This window comes from Psammomys obesus, unplaced genomic scaffold, assembly GCF_907164565.1.
Source record: "Psammomys obesus unplaced genomic scaffold, mPsaObe1.curated_primary_1811, whole genome shotgun sequence".
NCBI lineage: Eukaryota > Metazoa > Chordata > Mammalia > Rodentia > Muridae > Psammomys > Psammomys obesus.
The window spans coordinates 26,546,232-26,561,604 of NW_026596134.1; the positions used below are offsets into that span (position 1 = coordinate 26,546,232).

A 15,373-nucleotide genomic window follows, 5' to 3' on the forward strand; every position below is an offset into this window, starting at 1 on the left:
GTTTAGTTTGCTATTTCACGAATGTGAACATTTTGCTCGCAGGGATGTGTACGCACCACATGCGTTTTTAGCTAGCGCTGAGGTCAGAAGAGTGTGTTGGATTCCCTAGGACTGACGTGACAGATGATGGGAGTAAGCCACCACGTGGGTGCTAGGGGTTGGACCTGGGTTCAATGGAAGGACACAGCAAATGCTCTCAGCCACTGAGTCGTCTCTCCAGCCCTGACAGATATTCTTAAAGTGAACCAAGAGCCTGACGTTTTAAAAGGGCCCAGTCTCTAAGTTTAAAGATGGCGTCTGTGTAGTTGCGTCTGTCAGCTTAACTGACTGGTGCCAGAGGGGCACTTTCGCCAAGAATTTGAAATCATGAACACACCCCTAGCCAGACCTTTGTTTGGATTTGTGTGTGGTTCTCCCTGACCTACACCCCAATGTTCACTGCTCATGCTGCCTTCCTTCTTAGTGTGCTGTGGCTGATACAACAAATATGTGTCCACGTGACCTCTTTTTATAAGGTCACCAGGCAGACTGAATCAGGACCCACCTGCACTGTGTGTGTGTGTGTGTGTGTGTGTGTGTGTGTCTCACACTTAGCATGTACTCTCGGCTGGTCTTCATCTTACTTTTTGAGACTGAATCTCTCACTGAATATGAAGTTCACTGAATTGGTAAGCCTGGCTGTGGGGAGCTCCAGAGGTCACCTGTCTCTGCCTCCCCAGTTCTGGGGTATAATGTAGATATGTACCGTTATTCCCATCCTTTTGCATGGGTGCTGGGGGGGGGTGTCTAAACTCAGGTCCTCACGTCTTCATAACAAGCACTTTACCACTGAGCTTCTCCCCAGCTCCAGTGGCCTCATTTTACATTTGCCTCTTCATTTACTTTTTTAAAAAAAGATTTATTTTCACTTGAAAGTGTGTGTGTGTGTGTGTGTGTGTGTGTGTGTGTGTGTGTGTGTGTGCGCATATGAGTGCAGTTCTGGTGGAGGCCAGAGAGGGCATCAGATCACTGAATCTGGAGTTACAGGTGGTTGCGATCCACCCTGTGTAAACTCTGGAAGCAGAATAAAAACAGTGCACTCCTCCCCTAACCACTGAGCCATCTCTCCAGCACTTTAATCACTTCTTTATCGCTCTCTATCTCCAGTCAGACCAAATGCCAAAGTACTAGAGGTTAAGCTTCAATTACAGGAATTTGGAGTTGGGGAAAACACATCCTGTGACATTAATTTGTTTCCAGTTTTGGGGGGTTCAAGATTTTAATGTGACAGACCCTTGCTTTCTCACGTCCTTTTGCCATCTGGGTCGAATGTGGGAAGCAGGGCTGAAGGAGGGTGGCTTCGCTCTTTCTGCACCAGATCCTGAGTCTCTCTGACACCCAGCTCTCCGTCTGCCCTTTGGGAGCTCTCCTCTCCTCTGTCATAGAAGAAAAACTATCTGTACTGAAGCAGCTGGGAACAGCATTCCCCTCTTTCTTCTTCTGTTCTCTGGTCTAAGTGTTTGGGAAGTCACAGAAATTATTGCTTCCTCCCGGGAAGAGGCTGGAAATGATCTTTGATTTTGGGTGTTATCGTGAAAGCACGGATTAGTGACTTGTTCTCTCTGCAAAGTGTCTGTCAGCTTTCTTTCTCACTCCTCTGGTGCTAGCCTATCTTTGCGTTTCCTCAGCGCCTGGCCGCTTGTTCCTGTGTACGGGCATCCTGTTCTATAGCGTTCGGGTGGCTTTTCCTTTGTGTTGTGTTTGCCCTACTTCTCCCGTAAGTGTTCCATAGCAAGCAGTGTTTGTGCCCACACAGGCATATACGTATATCCATGTTCAAAGTGCTGACAGTAAGTGGAAGGAGGCAGTCTCCTCACCAACTGTTCCAGGGGTCCCCTCTAAGTAGACATCTGTGATCAGCACTGACAGTCTTTGCTCTTTCTACCAGGATCTCAAATGTGAAATTATCAGTAGGCGTCTTTGCCCTCCTTCATTGTTGTCCCCGGGAAATCACATCGGCCTGCCTAGTAAAGAAACTGTGTTTTTCCTTTTCCAGTATGGAGACACGCCCCATGCTTGTCTCCATCCATGTGTGTGGGCTTGTGGGTGAGCAACACAGTCCAGCTCATCCTTGTCTTCTTTCCTTTCTCATTCTGCTGATGAGACACCAGCTTCTCACATAGCATCATTTGACCAGAAAGGAGTAGCTGAATCTGAGCTAATCTAGATGCTCCTCATACAAAGACAGTTCTAAAGTCCTCAGAAATACCCTTTATTATTATTATTTTGTGGTGCCTTCTCACAACTTCACCTCGGAGAACTCCGTGACCAGCCCCGATTTCACTCGTAGGGTAGTGGGCAAGCTCTCGGCGTCTGGAGACGCCATCTTTTCCCTAGTCGCTGTTTCTCGGGACAAACACCATGGCAGCTAGCTGCTCACCCTGGCTTGTGTGGGCCACACACACCACCGGTTTGCTTGCTGCTCCGAATGTGTGCTCTGTTTCCTCCCACATGCCCCTGGTGAGCGAGGCCTCGGCCATTTTCCTGTGAGCACTAATTGCTGGCATCATTAACACCCCGTCATTAGCCGCTCTTGCTGTTTGGGGCTTGGAGTGGGCGCCCATCCATACTGCCCCTTAATGCCACCGGGGCTGCTGCGTGGTGAACCGACCGTGACGGCTCAGCAGAATTCCGAGGGTTCGGCTCCGTGGCCCTCCCCGAGCCAGGCTTCCAGACCCAGGGAGGGAAGCGCTGGAGAACTTAATCCAGGAGGCTAATCTGCGGCTTCCCCAGGAGAAGGTCTGCATGTGGGCAAGTGGAAATGCTGACCTCCCCTCTAGTAGAGCTGCTGGGTGACTCAAGCTGCTGTCACAGAAAAGGATCCCCATAGATACAGTGTGCAGGGCCACAGGCGACTCCTCACACACCCACAGCCGTGGCAGCCTTTTGACTTTGGTACTCCTGCTCTCCCTTGCTCCATCCTCTTCCGCTGTGTCCCCAGCGGAGCCCGTGGCTCCTTCCCATACCTGCCACTCCCTAACTGAAAGGGCGGAGGTGGTCAGCTAGACTCAGCACTGACCTTCCCTTCCCCCAACCCTTGCTGCTCTGAGCTGCCAGCTCAGCAGATAACCACCATCTCTGCTGTCCTGCCCCTCTCAGAGGATGCATTCTTACCTTTGTTCCTCCTCCACTCTCAGTTTTTCCTCCCGAGTGTCTGTTTCTGTGTGTGTATGTGTTTTCCTATAGGTTTGCATCCTTTGCTCAGTGCCTGAGGTGCTCTGCCTGCATGATAGATGAGTAGCTGGGCATGCTTGGAGCGACCTTCTCCCTGGGGAGAGATGACATTTCTGATGGGGGTCTTCCTCCCTTAGGCAGCTACACCTCTCTCTCCAGATGAGGCTGGTGTTTTCTGTTTCCCTTGGTTTCTCTTATCATCTTCATCTCTGCATAGTTACGTCTACCTATAGCTATGGTATCCATGGATAAAAGGGAGGGGTCAGGACTGGGAATGTACCATTTAGAAGTTCTATTGTGACTCTTTCAGAGTAATTTTAGTTAGCAGGATTTGAAGTCTCAATGACCCAGGCCCACAATCTCAAAAGTCTTTTTAAATCCCTTTGCTTTCTCTGCACAATTAGAAATCTAGTACAGAAACTGTTTTTAGAATACTTTTTGGGGGTAAGAGTGAGATCAAAGTCTTGAATTTAAGCATAAAAACAGCATAAATAAATTTGTGGTGTTCATTCATTCATTTATTGACTCTGTTCGTCAGAGCATCTATCCATCCATCCATCCATCCATCCACCCACCAATCCACACATTCACCCAGCCATGCATCTACCCATCCATCATGCATCTATTCATCCCAAGTTTGCTACCTGTGTACTACTGAATGTTGACTAAGTACTGAGACAGAGAAGCACAGGTATGAATCAGGTTTGGCCTCATCTTTGACATGCCCACAGTCTCGGGTAGGAGCGTATAATGGGTCACATATAAAGGATGAACTTGCCCAAGGCTCAGAGTCACTGTATGTGCTTCCATGTTGTGAGGCAGGGGGTGCTCTTGGTGGGGGCACTAGCCTTACTTGTTGATGTGAAAATTGTCAGGCTCCACCAGCAGAGAGTCCAAGGGTGGGAACCAGCATGAAGGGTGTTCTGGCATATGCTTAAGGTTTTGAAAGAGTTCACTAAGGAGATGGTGTTCAGGTTGGCTCTTGAAAAGCAAGGAAGACTATTCAGGAGGGAGCGGATCTCCCAGGTTTCAGTTGGATGCATACGGATGAAGGCAAGGAGGCCTATGGTGGCAAGGCACAGTCATACAGTTGATGGCAGCCAGGTCTCATGGTAGTATCACAGTCAGGGCCAGATGAGACAAGAGACCCGGACTGGAGGCAGAAGAGACTTTATTCTATAGGAACCACCAGAGCCATTCCTAAAAGAGAGGATTTATAAAGAAACCCATTTTTATTTATTAATTCTCTTATTTAACAGCATAAATAAATACACACTTTTAAACCAAACTTGGAGTTCTTGAGAGGGAAATTAAAAAAACAAAAACAAAAACAACATTGCTGTATATAATTTATCTCAAGTTTGTTTTTCAGGCCCATGTTTTTGAAATTGGGATGTCCTAACGTCCCTGGAGGTCAGATGCCTGTGCAGTGGTCACATGTTGGTTCAGAGTTAAACTTCCCTTTCTGTCACTCTTGAGAGGAAATGCCCAGAGCTGGTCTGCTGTCGAGGGCAGGGTGTACTTTGTGGAACTGTAAAGGGGAGAGCCAAATTGATTAAGAGTAATGTCTGCTGATTAGATAATCGGGAAATTAGTCTGATAATGTGCAAATTATCCAAGAGCAGTACATGATGTCATTGCCACACTGCTGGGAAAAGCCTCACAGATGTTTGTCTTCTGACATGCTTGTCCTCTGTCATAGGCCCAGGAGCAGCTAGCACAGGCCTCAGGAGATGAAGAACATCTTAGAAATATGCTTGGAAACCTTGACTCTCTCTGAAGTGCGTGTAAAAGGCTATAAAGACCCACTTAGCCCACTGTTTAGTGAGTGTGGTACTGGTATGTCAGCCTTGGTAACGGGGGGTTATGTGGGACAGTCAGCTATGTGGTGCTTTCTGATAACGTCATTCACCTCTCCCCTCCCACTTCCCCAAACAGCAACATTGAAAACTAGCAACAGACGGTCTTCTGATGAGTTATGATCTAAATAGTTTTCGGGCTGCAAGGCAAGAACTCTGAGAGGTTGCTCAAGTCCTTGGAGGTCTAAGTACTGAAGGTCATTTCTCAGCCATTGCGGCTGAGAGGATAGTATTGGCAGTGGGATCAGCTGGTCCAGGGTGTGATCCATAACCTTGTCACCCTGCTTGGCTGTTGCTCTGGGAATATGGGTCAGATACTGACCCTTCCCTACCCTTAGCTGCCCTCTCTATAACAGGGAGGGAACCTCCCTGGCTTGCTGGACTTGCTGTGTGTTTTCAGTGAGATTGAAGGGGTATGGATTGACACTAAGCCTGTTCATCATGAGTAATCATATCCCATCCCTTCCCTATTTGGACCAGCAGAGCATGTCTATGATGATGTCTATGCGGAGTCAGGGACTCTATCTGAGGCACCGTGAGGGGACATCTCTGACACTCCAATGCTAAGTGCCTCTGAGGACTCACTGGTATCTACGGAGATTATCAGAGCCTGACCTTACCCCAGCATATCCCTTGCTAAATGACCCTGATTCTCCTGTCCAAGCAAAACCCAAGTATTTATGGAGCTCATGATGTATGTGTAGCCGGTTGTGGGGAAGTGTCTAACCAGGCTTCCCAATCGGAATAACAGGCAGTCATTGTCCTTGAGACAATGAGAAAGAACTTTCAGGGTAGTCGGGGAATAAGATGACTTCTTGAAACCTGGTGAGGGAAAGAAGTGGCATGGAATCCAGTTAAGGCTGCCCTCCTGTATCCACCAAGACATTTTTCCTGGGGATGTCTCTGTCTGAGCCTCCGTGATTTCTCTCACATCCCTGCCATAATTGCATGGAATGTTCAGGACTGAGGAGACTGAGCAGCCCTGGGGGCAACAACAGTCCTTGCTGGCATATCTCGAGTGTCCCATGCACGGGGCTCAGTCTGTGATGCATAGCTCACTCATTTGTTACAATAACCCTAATACTGTCCAGTACTCTCTGGCCCAGAAGGACTTGAAGACCAAGTGACATTCCTGTGGATGTGGTGTGAATGTGGATCCATGAGTTTATCTCTGTTTCTTGGGAAAGCTTATTTGTTTAGGCCTTCGGTTTTCTTTCTGTTTCATCAGAAATGAGATGATTTTGCATGCAGGGGAGGAAAGAGGGAAAGAAATGATGGGAAAAATCTATTAGGTGCCTGGCAGTTTTCACACATCATCTCATGTAATACTCACAAGTCCAAGTGGCATGTGTGAGAATTCTCATTTTACAGAGGAGAAAATGGAGGGCCAGGGAGGATTGAGTAGCTCGTCTCAATGTACACAGCAAGTTGAAAAGCTGAGATGGGCTTGGACACCAGTCAGCTCTGTCAGGATACTGGAGTCCCAAGTGATGCACCGCAGACCCAGGCTCCTGGATCTTTCTTTTGGACCTACCAATGATGTCCCTTCTCACTTGTAAGGCCGCTGTCAAGCACGTCTTATTACACGGTGGTTTTTCAGAAGAGATTGAGTACGCTGACAGGCTGTGTCTTTGTCGGCTGCCTACTAGTTTGTGTCTTGGTTGGGTTTCTTTTGCTGTGATAAAACCCCATGCCAAAAAGAACTCAGGGAGGAGATGGTTTATTTGATCTTTCATTGTTAGTTAACAGCCCATTGATGAGGGAGCTCAGAGCAGGAACTCAGCCAGGGTAGGAACCTAGAGGCAGCAACGGAAGCAGAGGCCATGAAGGAGTGGCTTGTTCCTCGTGGCTTGCCTATCCTTCTTTCTAATCATGCCTAGGACAAACAGCCAAGGGGTGGCACTGTCCACAGCGATCTAGTCCCTCCCTTATCAGTCATCAATTAAGAAAATGCACCAAAGGCTGGCCCACAGGCCAGTCTGGTGGAGGCATTTTCTCAATGGAGATTCCCTCTTCCAAAATGACTCTAACTTGTGTCAAGTCGACACAAAAACTAGCCAGTGCAGTTTGCTTTCCGTTGCTGTGGTAAAACACTGACCAAAACCAACTTGGGGAAGAAAGAGTCTTTTTAGCTTGTAAGTTAGAGACCATCATCAGGGATGATGCCAAGGCAGGAACTCTGGGAAACCCTTGAAGCAGGAATTGAAGCAGAGACTGTGGAGGGAGTGCTGCTCACTGGCTTGTATCCTCTGACTTGCCCATCAGCTTTCTTACACAAGCCACACATTTCTTCTGCCTCAGGACGACACTGTCCACAGTGGACTGGGGTTTCCTATATGAAATCAAGAATATTTCTTACAGATATGCCCACAGGTCAATCCCATGGAGGCAATTCCTCAAGTAAAGATTCCTCTTTTCAGGTGTGTCAAGATTAACCATCAAAGGCTGCCATAACAGAATTCCAGGCTGAGTGGCTCAAACCACAGGAATTGACTTCTCAGAGTGATGAAAGTCCAAAATGGAGATGACCACAGAGTTGGTGTCCTTGGGATATTTGGCATATATCAGCCACCCTCTTGCTCTATTCTTACACAACCTTTCCTCTACATGTGCAGACAGAGAGAAAGAACACTCTCTGGCAACTTATTCCTAATCCCACTAGCCTCAAACCTTCACCAAATTTATTTACCTTCCAAAGACTCCCCCAGCTGCAAATAACATCACACTGGGCATAGGGCTTCAACCTAAGATATGGGGATACACTTGGATCCACACCAGACGCGTTTTAAGCTTTTTGATGGTGTTTGCTATATGTGATGGTTTTATGGACCTCACCCTTCACAGAACACACATGGGGGTCAGAGGACAACTTGTGGGAGTGAGTTCTCTTTTTCCAGCACATGGGTCCTAAGGTTCAAACTCAGGTTTCAGGTTGCTGGCAGATGCCTTTGCCTACTGAGCCCTTTTGCCAGCCTCTCCAGACGATTTTCATAGCAAACATTCGGGAACCCCAGCTCTATAAAATCCAGACTCTTAGACTTGGGTTTTCTGAAGGTGTCAGTTGTATGTTGCAGTAAGGTGGGCTAGCCAAGGGGCACACTGCCTGGGTTCAGAGCCAAGATGGTCATTAACTTTTGCCTTGGACAAGCTGCTTTACCTGCTTGTGCCTCAAGCATTACCCATGTAAAATCATGACACTGATGATGCCATCTTATAGCTACAGGGAAGAGATAGTAAAGTCACTCAAAAGCATCATGTCAGCAGAAAATGTGTGTGGCATAGGGCAGTAGAGCAGCAACATGTCCCATGAGAGCTGTGAGTGCTAGTTTAGAGCTGAAATGTTCCTTCAAGGCCCATGTGTCGAAGACATAGGCCTCAGCCCACGAGGCTTTGGAGGAATGATCAGATCTTTAGAGGAGGGTGGACATAGTGGGGAAAAAGGTAGGTCATTTTGTGTGTGTGTGTGTGTGTGTGTGTGTGTGTGTGTGTGTGGTATGCTTTTAAAGGGGATATTGTGACTCTTGCTACTTCCTGTTTCTCAGGAAGTAGCTTGCTGGCTGCCATGGTTCGAATAGGTCTCCTCTGTCATATCTCCCCAACCATAATGAACTATGCTGCTCCAGGCCTAAAGTAGCTGACTAGTGTGACCTGGGATCCAAGTTGTCCCCACCTCTCAGCATCAGGATTACAGGTGCACACTGAGCCCAGTGTTTTCCCTGAGTTCTAGGATCTCCACGTTTGTGCAGCAATCACTTTACTCATCACAAATCTCCCTAGCCCTCCACTCGGTGCTTTGAGATAGGTGCTCTCACTAAGTCTGGAGCTCTTGGATCAGGCTAGGCTGGCTGGCCAGCAAGTCCCATGGACCTACCTGGGTTTGTCTCCCCAGTGCTGGGATCACACGCATGCATCTCCACGCCTGGCTTTTTCATGTTGGTTCTGGGAATCAAAAGTCAGGTCCTCATGCTCATTGACTGAGCTGTTTCCTCCATCTCAACTTTCCTTGATATTCTGGCTCCCATCACCTGCCTCCTGCCCTGCCCTCTGGGTATGCCCTTCTACTTGGCCTTTGCTGCTTCTTAGTCTTTTAGTCTCTTGGCCTTTTCCTAATCTTTAGGTCTGAAGTGTAAGGTACAGCCTTTTATTTTTCTTTAAATACTCTATTTTTTTTTTTGTTTTGTTTTTTGTTGTTGTTGTTGTTGACTGGGCACAGAAAATGTGAGGCCTATTGCAGACTGAGTTCAGAGGTGGTGGTCATGGGGAGATCACTCTGGCCTGGCACATTGTTCTCCACAACCCTCCCCCGAAAAGGCCTCTGAATATGTGTCTATCCTTTCATTAAGTGTTTATTATAAGCTTGGTGACAATCTTATGTGCCAGGTGCTAGGGACACAGGGAAGAAAGACGGTGCTCCTGCCTTCAGGGAGCTCTTGGATAATTGTGAGACAGAGGCACAAACACAAAATGATGAAAGCTGACATCCCTTTGGGTTGGGATAAATTCCCCCTCTGGTGTTTTCTTCTACACTGTTCTAATCCTCAGGTAGTAGACATAAAAGGACATTAAATAAGTCCTCTAACACATTGCCTGCTCTAGACAGGCATGTGCAGTGGTTCCTAGGGACTTCCCCCTGTGTGATGAGGCCTCCTCAGAGATGCCATCCCTCCACCCTGCCATTAACTCCTCAACACCTTGTGGCTAGCTTCCCTGTGGCATGTGCTGCCTTCCAAGTTACTTTGTCTCGTGCCGTCCTTGGCAGGACAGAGTGTGACAATTTATCAGGCTCGTCCATAGACTTGAAGACTTATTAAATCATCCCTGGTGTCTTCCCTTCTGCCTAATCTCCGTGCCATGGTTGTTCTACACCATGTTGACACCCCTCCCCCAGCCTCACCCTCCATCCACATTGTTGTCGCTCTCAGCACTTGACGGCCAAGGGACAGGGGAAGAGGACCCTTGATGGCCTAATGGCCGTGTGGCAAGTAGACCTTGGTGTCCACATCCCCAAGGAGCTCCTAGATCCTCTGTCTCTATGCATCCGGGGTGAATGGCATTGTTTGCCTTTTTCCTGGAGCCCAGAAAGCAGGGCCTGATTGCTGTGAGGTGGCCACGAACCAGCCTGAATGGAATCCCAACACTTTTATTCCTTGGATCTGTGGGATTTATTTTTTCATCAATTCTAGGGAAGCAGTGAAAAAGGTGGCAGGCCTTGGGGATAATTTATATGAGTAAACACGTAAGGAGTCGGGTGAGCGCAAGCATGAGAATTAAGGCCATTTATCGAGGCTTTGATGCTCAGCTTGCCCTCTGGTCCGGCCTTCCCCACAGTCTTGATCACACCACTTTTAACCCTCTCCTGGCTCTGTTCCACACTGGGCTGCTTCTGTCTCTGCCCAGCTGCCTTCCCTTCCCTGTTTGCTGCTGGCTTCCCTGCCCCTCCCACAGCCCTCATTAAAGGCCAGGAGAAGGTAGTGGATGTGGCAGTGGCCTCCAGCTGAGGCCTGCTCACTGATTCCAAAGGGAAGGCACATTGGTTTATGCTCTCCCTTGTCACCCTCCCTCTCTCCAAAGCTGCTTCCTCCAGCCTGTCCTGTCCACTGTGTCTTCCATGGCCAGCCCGGGGCAGCCTTTCTGAGCATTCTCTCCCCCACTCCCCTTTTCTTTCCTCTGTCTTCTAAAGATGCGCCTGCACAGCCAAGTGGTACCAAGCTAACATGCTTTACACTTGAGAGATGAAGTCATAACAGGTGGCAAGAGCAGAGGCTGCTGGAGCCCAGGATTCCGGTTGCCATGGAAACATGTCAGACCTGTAGAGGGACACGGGAACTGTCAGCTATGGAGGGTGGTGGGGGGAACAAGTGAGAGGGGTTAGGAGAGGCACATCTTTTCCTGGAGGGCTCTGCTTATGCCCCCCCATTTTTTCCAGGTGCTGTATACCCCCCCCAACCAAGCAGACTCTGGGCAAACAGCTGCAGAGTGGGGCTGGAGCTCAAGCCAGCTAGTGGACACTGAACATGGCCTCATGCTTGTGCACACCAGGTCCTGGCAGGCAGCCTGAGCATCTGCTCAGAATGGGAAGCCATGCCTTTGTGCATATGCCAGGAAGAAGCACTAACTCCTGGCCTGCTTTCTTTTCCCTAGGACACCTGGGGTACGGTTCTAATCTCTCCAGAGAGCGGGAGAGAGCTTACTGACTGTGGCCAGACTGTCCCACCAGTCATTCTGTTCATGAGTGACAGGTATATTGCAGCAGGGGTGATGTTGACAGGAGGGAGGGAGCCCTGCCATGGATTTGGGCCTTTGTTTTTCATAGATATGCAACATAATTTAACCATTAAGTCCTGCAGCATACGAATACTCACTAGCATGCCTGTTTTCGCTTCTCTGAGCGTGGTAGACCTTTTGAATCTTGGTTATCTCATCTTTCAATTTGACCTCCACACTGGTCCATAAGAAGCACTGAAATATAGCGTATGTCGAGCATGTAGGATAGACACCATTTCTTCTCCTTTTTCTTGCTTTGAGTTATTTGAATATCTCCTTCTCGCTCCTCTCACTTCATGAACTTTGTCCCTATATACTTATTTGCAATAAGTCTCTATTTGCTTATTCTTTTGAGGCTTTCTTGGGTTATCTCCCCCCAGGTAGATTCCAAAACTCTCAAGTCTCATTTCTCTTCTTGGCAGCTTGCTTGTGTCTCTTTTGTGGTGTCAGTCATGGAGGTTGATCAGCAGTAAAGCGGATCCATCATTGTGAACGCTGCCGTCCAGACACCGCCAGGGCCTTTGTCTTCCCCATTGTCTTATTCTACCAAGTCAGACCTGGTTTCCCAGATGCAGAAGGGACTCTATTGACATTCTATTTGCAGGGTCTGGGCAAGCCCCTTATTTATAGTAAAATCCTTTGTATAGCGATCTCATATATGGTGCCCGGAAATTGCTCATGGCTAGGTCAGGCCATAGGTCAATGTAGCCATAATGCGAAGCTATGAATTAATGCTCTTTAAGAGTCTCTGGAGCTCTCCAGAGAAGTGTTTTCACAGAGTCATCCTGGATGGATTTCTGTGTCAGAGACATTAAATTTAAGTTCAAAAATCTCTGCTTTTATCAGACCAAATGAAATAATTTTTATTGCCTTGAGCTTTATAATTAATATATCGGATGGATCAAATAGACTCGAAAGAGATTTATGAACTGCTTGCTATACGTGGTACAGCCAGGAAGTGTTTCCTTCCAGAGCATCCAGGAGGCTTATCAGTGTGAACTTCTGGGGATATAGACAACTGGGGATGAACCTTATCTCCTTTTTAGTAACTGAGACTCGGGGCCGGTACCTTAATCTTTTTGCATTTTGGTTACTTCATCTTTCAAACAACTCCTGCTTCACATAAGTTCTGTAGAACCCAACACAATGATATATGCCCAGCATCCAGCAGAGAGAGCTAGCCCCACCATAGCTGTGTAGTTGACAACCTGCTTTTCTTCCTTCTCAGCAAGCTGTTGGGTCACAGGGAGGCTAAGTGGGCAGACGTGATCTGGTACCACTTCTCAAGGGGTAATGAATTATGGGTTTGTGCTTTTTTTTGGAATGGCTGTGTTAGCCAGACTTCCACTGCTCTGATGAATAACCCAGAAAAACAATCCAAAGGAAAGGAGATTTATTTTGGTTCAAAGTTTCAGAGGTTTCAGTCAATAGCAGCTAGGTTCTGTGCTTTCAGTGTTACCATGAGGCCGAGCAGAGCATCGTGGCAGAGAGGGTAATAGTGGTGCACAAAGCTACCTACTTCAGATGGTCAGGATGCAGGAGGAACTTAGCAGGAGGGTGTCAGGGCCATAATATGCTCTCCAAAGACACACCCTCAGTGGCTGAGCAGGACAGCTCCACTACCTCTCAAAAACCTATTTGTATGTTGAACCTGTTATTGGATTAGATCATTGATTAGGTCAGAATCCATGTGGCCTAGTCACTCTCCTTAAAGTTCTACCTTGGGATACTGCTGCCTTGGTAATCAAACCTTTCAGCAATACAGTTTCATGCCAAATCATAATTGTTAATGAGCAGTACTCTTCCTCTAGTGAATGAGTACCTTCAGCTATCTACTCTTGCATACTCTGGAAGCCATTTTTGAGTCTACCTGTTCGAGCATCTCTTTGAGGAGTCAAGGGATAAACCAAGAGCAATGAAAGCTTTCTTTGCTGCAGGAAAAGCTGGTACCATGCTCTATATGCATGGAGAAGCTCCCCAGTGCATCATGTGATACCTGCTTACGTCTTTGTCACCTTTTTAAAGGCATTCACCCCACAAATTATTCATCACCATTTTCAGTATACAAGTCAGTACTGTATGTGGCCCAAAAGTGAATCTCTTTGAAGGAATAGATCATTGTGTATGACTATTAGGATGTGTAATAGTGCCCTCCATGAGATATGAGTGGTCATGCTGGTTGGGAATAGGGAGGGTCCGTGGACGTTCCTTGCTTTCCAACCAGTCTTGAATATCAAAAAGCATAAGAGAACCAATGTGCATGCTATCAGCCCATCTCCTGTCATTTTACTGAGATGGAAGGATGCTTTGAGCCTATTGCCATAAGAAGAGAATAGGACCTCAACCAAAATCAAAGCATGGCTATTACTGTCCCCTCACTTCCTCCCCCTCCTCCTCCCCGTCTCATGGTGCTCTACCACTGAGCTGCACCCCCTCCCTCACTGTCACTTTCTGAACTAGGACCATCTCTAAGCCGGCCCCTCACCTCCTCTTATCACAATTGTAGCTACCGAGGCCTACCTTTGTTACTCCCTTTCACAGGCACTCTTTCTGTATACATAGGTGTACTGCTCTGACAGCATGTCACCAGAAACTTCTTTAAGACTAGGATTCCATGTGTGCCAGGCAAGCGTTCAACTATATACCCGGTCCTCTTTTGACTATTTTATTTTAAAGTTTGAGGCAGAGTTCCATAAGTTGCCCAGTCTGGCCTTTAACTCCCCTTGGCAAGCCTTGAACTTACGATTCTCCGGCCTCCACCTCCCAAGTAATTGGTATTGCAGACCGCTATCACTAGGTCTGACTTGGAGCTCTTGATTCAACAGGATATTCTACCTATGGTCCCTTTGGTGACTACTATAAAGAACAGTTTGGATGTTTTTAGTCTCTCTCTATTTTCTCTCATCATCATCGCATATCATCAGGGGATACAGTGAATCGAAGGCATTCAGATTTTTTTTTGGTGGCAGAAATATATTGAGAATGGGGAAGAAATCTTACAGGAGATCTGCGTGTGTATAGGAGAAAGGCTGGGGCCCTGAGACTTTTTTGGCATGATGGTGTGTATGGGATTCTTTTTCTTGTGTGTGGGAAGATACTCAGATGTGAGCGTCACTGAACATTTTGTATCCAGTTCACTCAGTTGTGAAACTTCACTTCTCCGTTTGGTATTATCCCACCTCTAGCTTATTTTTACCACTTAATAGACTTCAGTGTATCTCTTGAATAGGAAACCTTAAGCTTATTTGCTTCTTAAACATACTTAGGTTTTCCCCAGAAAGTACCAAAAATGGAGAAGAGGACAATCGAAAGGGCAGAGAGTACTTGGGCAAAACACATCTCCTAGGCAGAGTAAAATTTTGGCACATGTACAGGCCTTGGGCGGCTACTTGTAAAGCCCTCTGCTTGCTATGCAGATGTCTTTCAGATCCAGTGGTCATGTAAGGAAAGTCCATCCTCCTAAGACCACAGAGAGTGGCTCATTCCTCTGCCTCCCTCGAACAGCCAACGCTTTCCTTGCAGAGGATTGTCTGCCTGCTTGTAGATGGAAATCAATGACTTAGAAACTGATTAAACAATTCTGTAGCAACTGATAAATGGATTAACCCTCTGTAATGTAATTCTGCTAGCTTTCGTCTTCTGCCTTCCGCAGGTAAGTTTTCTATTCCTGGAGGCATAGCGGAGGCATGGAGGAAGCAAAGGCCAGAGGGAGTCATATTAAAGGGGGCGAATCTGTTTATCACTTACTGTCTGCCTAGTATTTCTGCTCACATATCTGCTTCCTCTTCACAGATTCATACCCTCAGGGACCCAGATTAACATTAGCCAGAGAATAATAAAAGATAGCAGCAGACACTGAGGATGCTAAGGAGGAAGAAACCTTGGTGGTTAAGGCTGATTCCACAAACGGGGAGACTTTTCTTTTTAGTGACCACCAGGCAGTGTGAATATCGCTAAGACATGTCTACGACAGGAAGAGAGGAGCAAGAAAATGGAAGGATTCCCCCACACAAGGAACCTGCCCTATGCTTTTCAGC

General features: G+C 47.3%; 1 protein-coding gene across 8 annotated transcripts in view; it reads left to right on the plus strand.

The window, feature by feature from the left end:
* Dpf3 (double PHD fingers 3) overlaps positions 1 to 15,373 on the plus strand; it is a 268,017-nt gene that overhangs the window by 191,146 nt on the left and 61,498 nt on the right. The gene's annotated exons all lie outside the window — the stretch shown is intronic.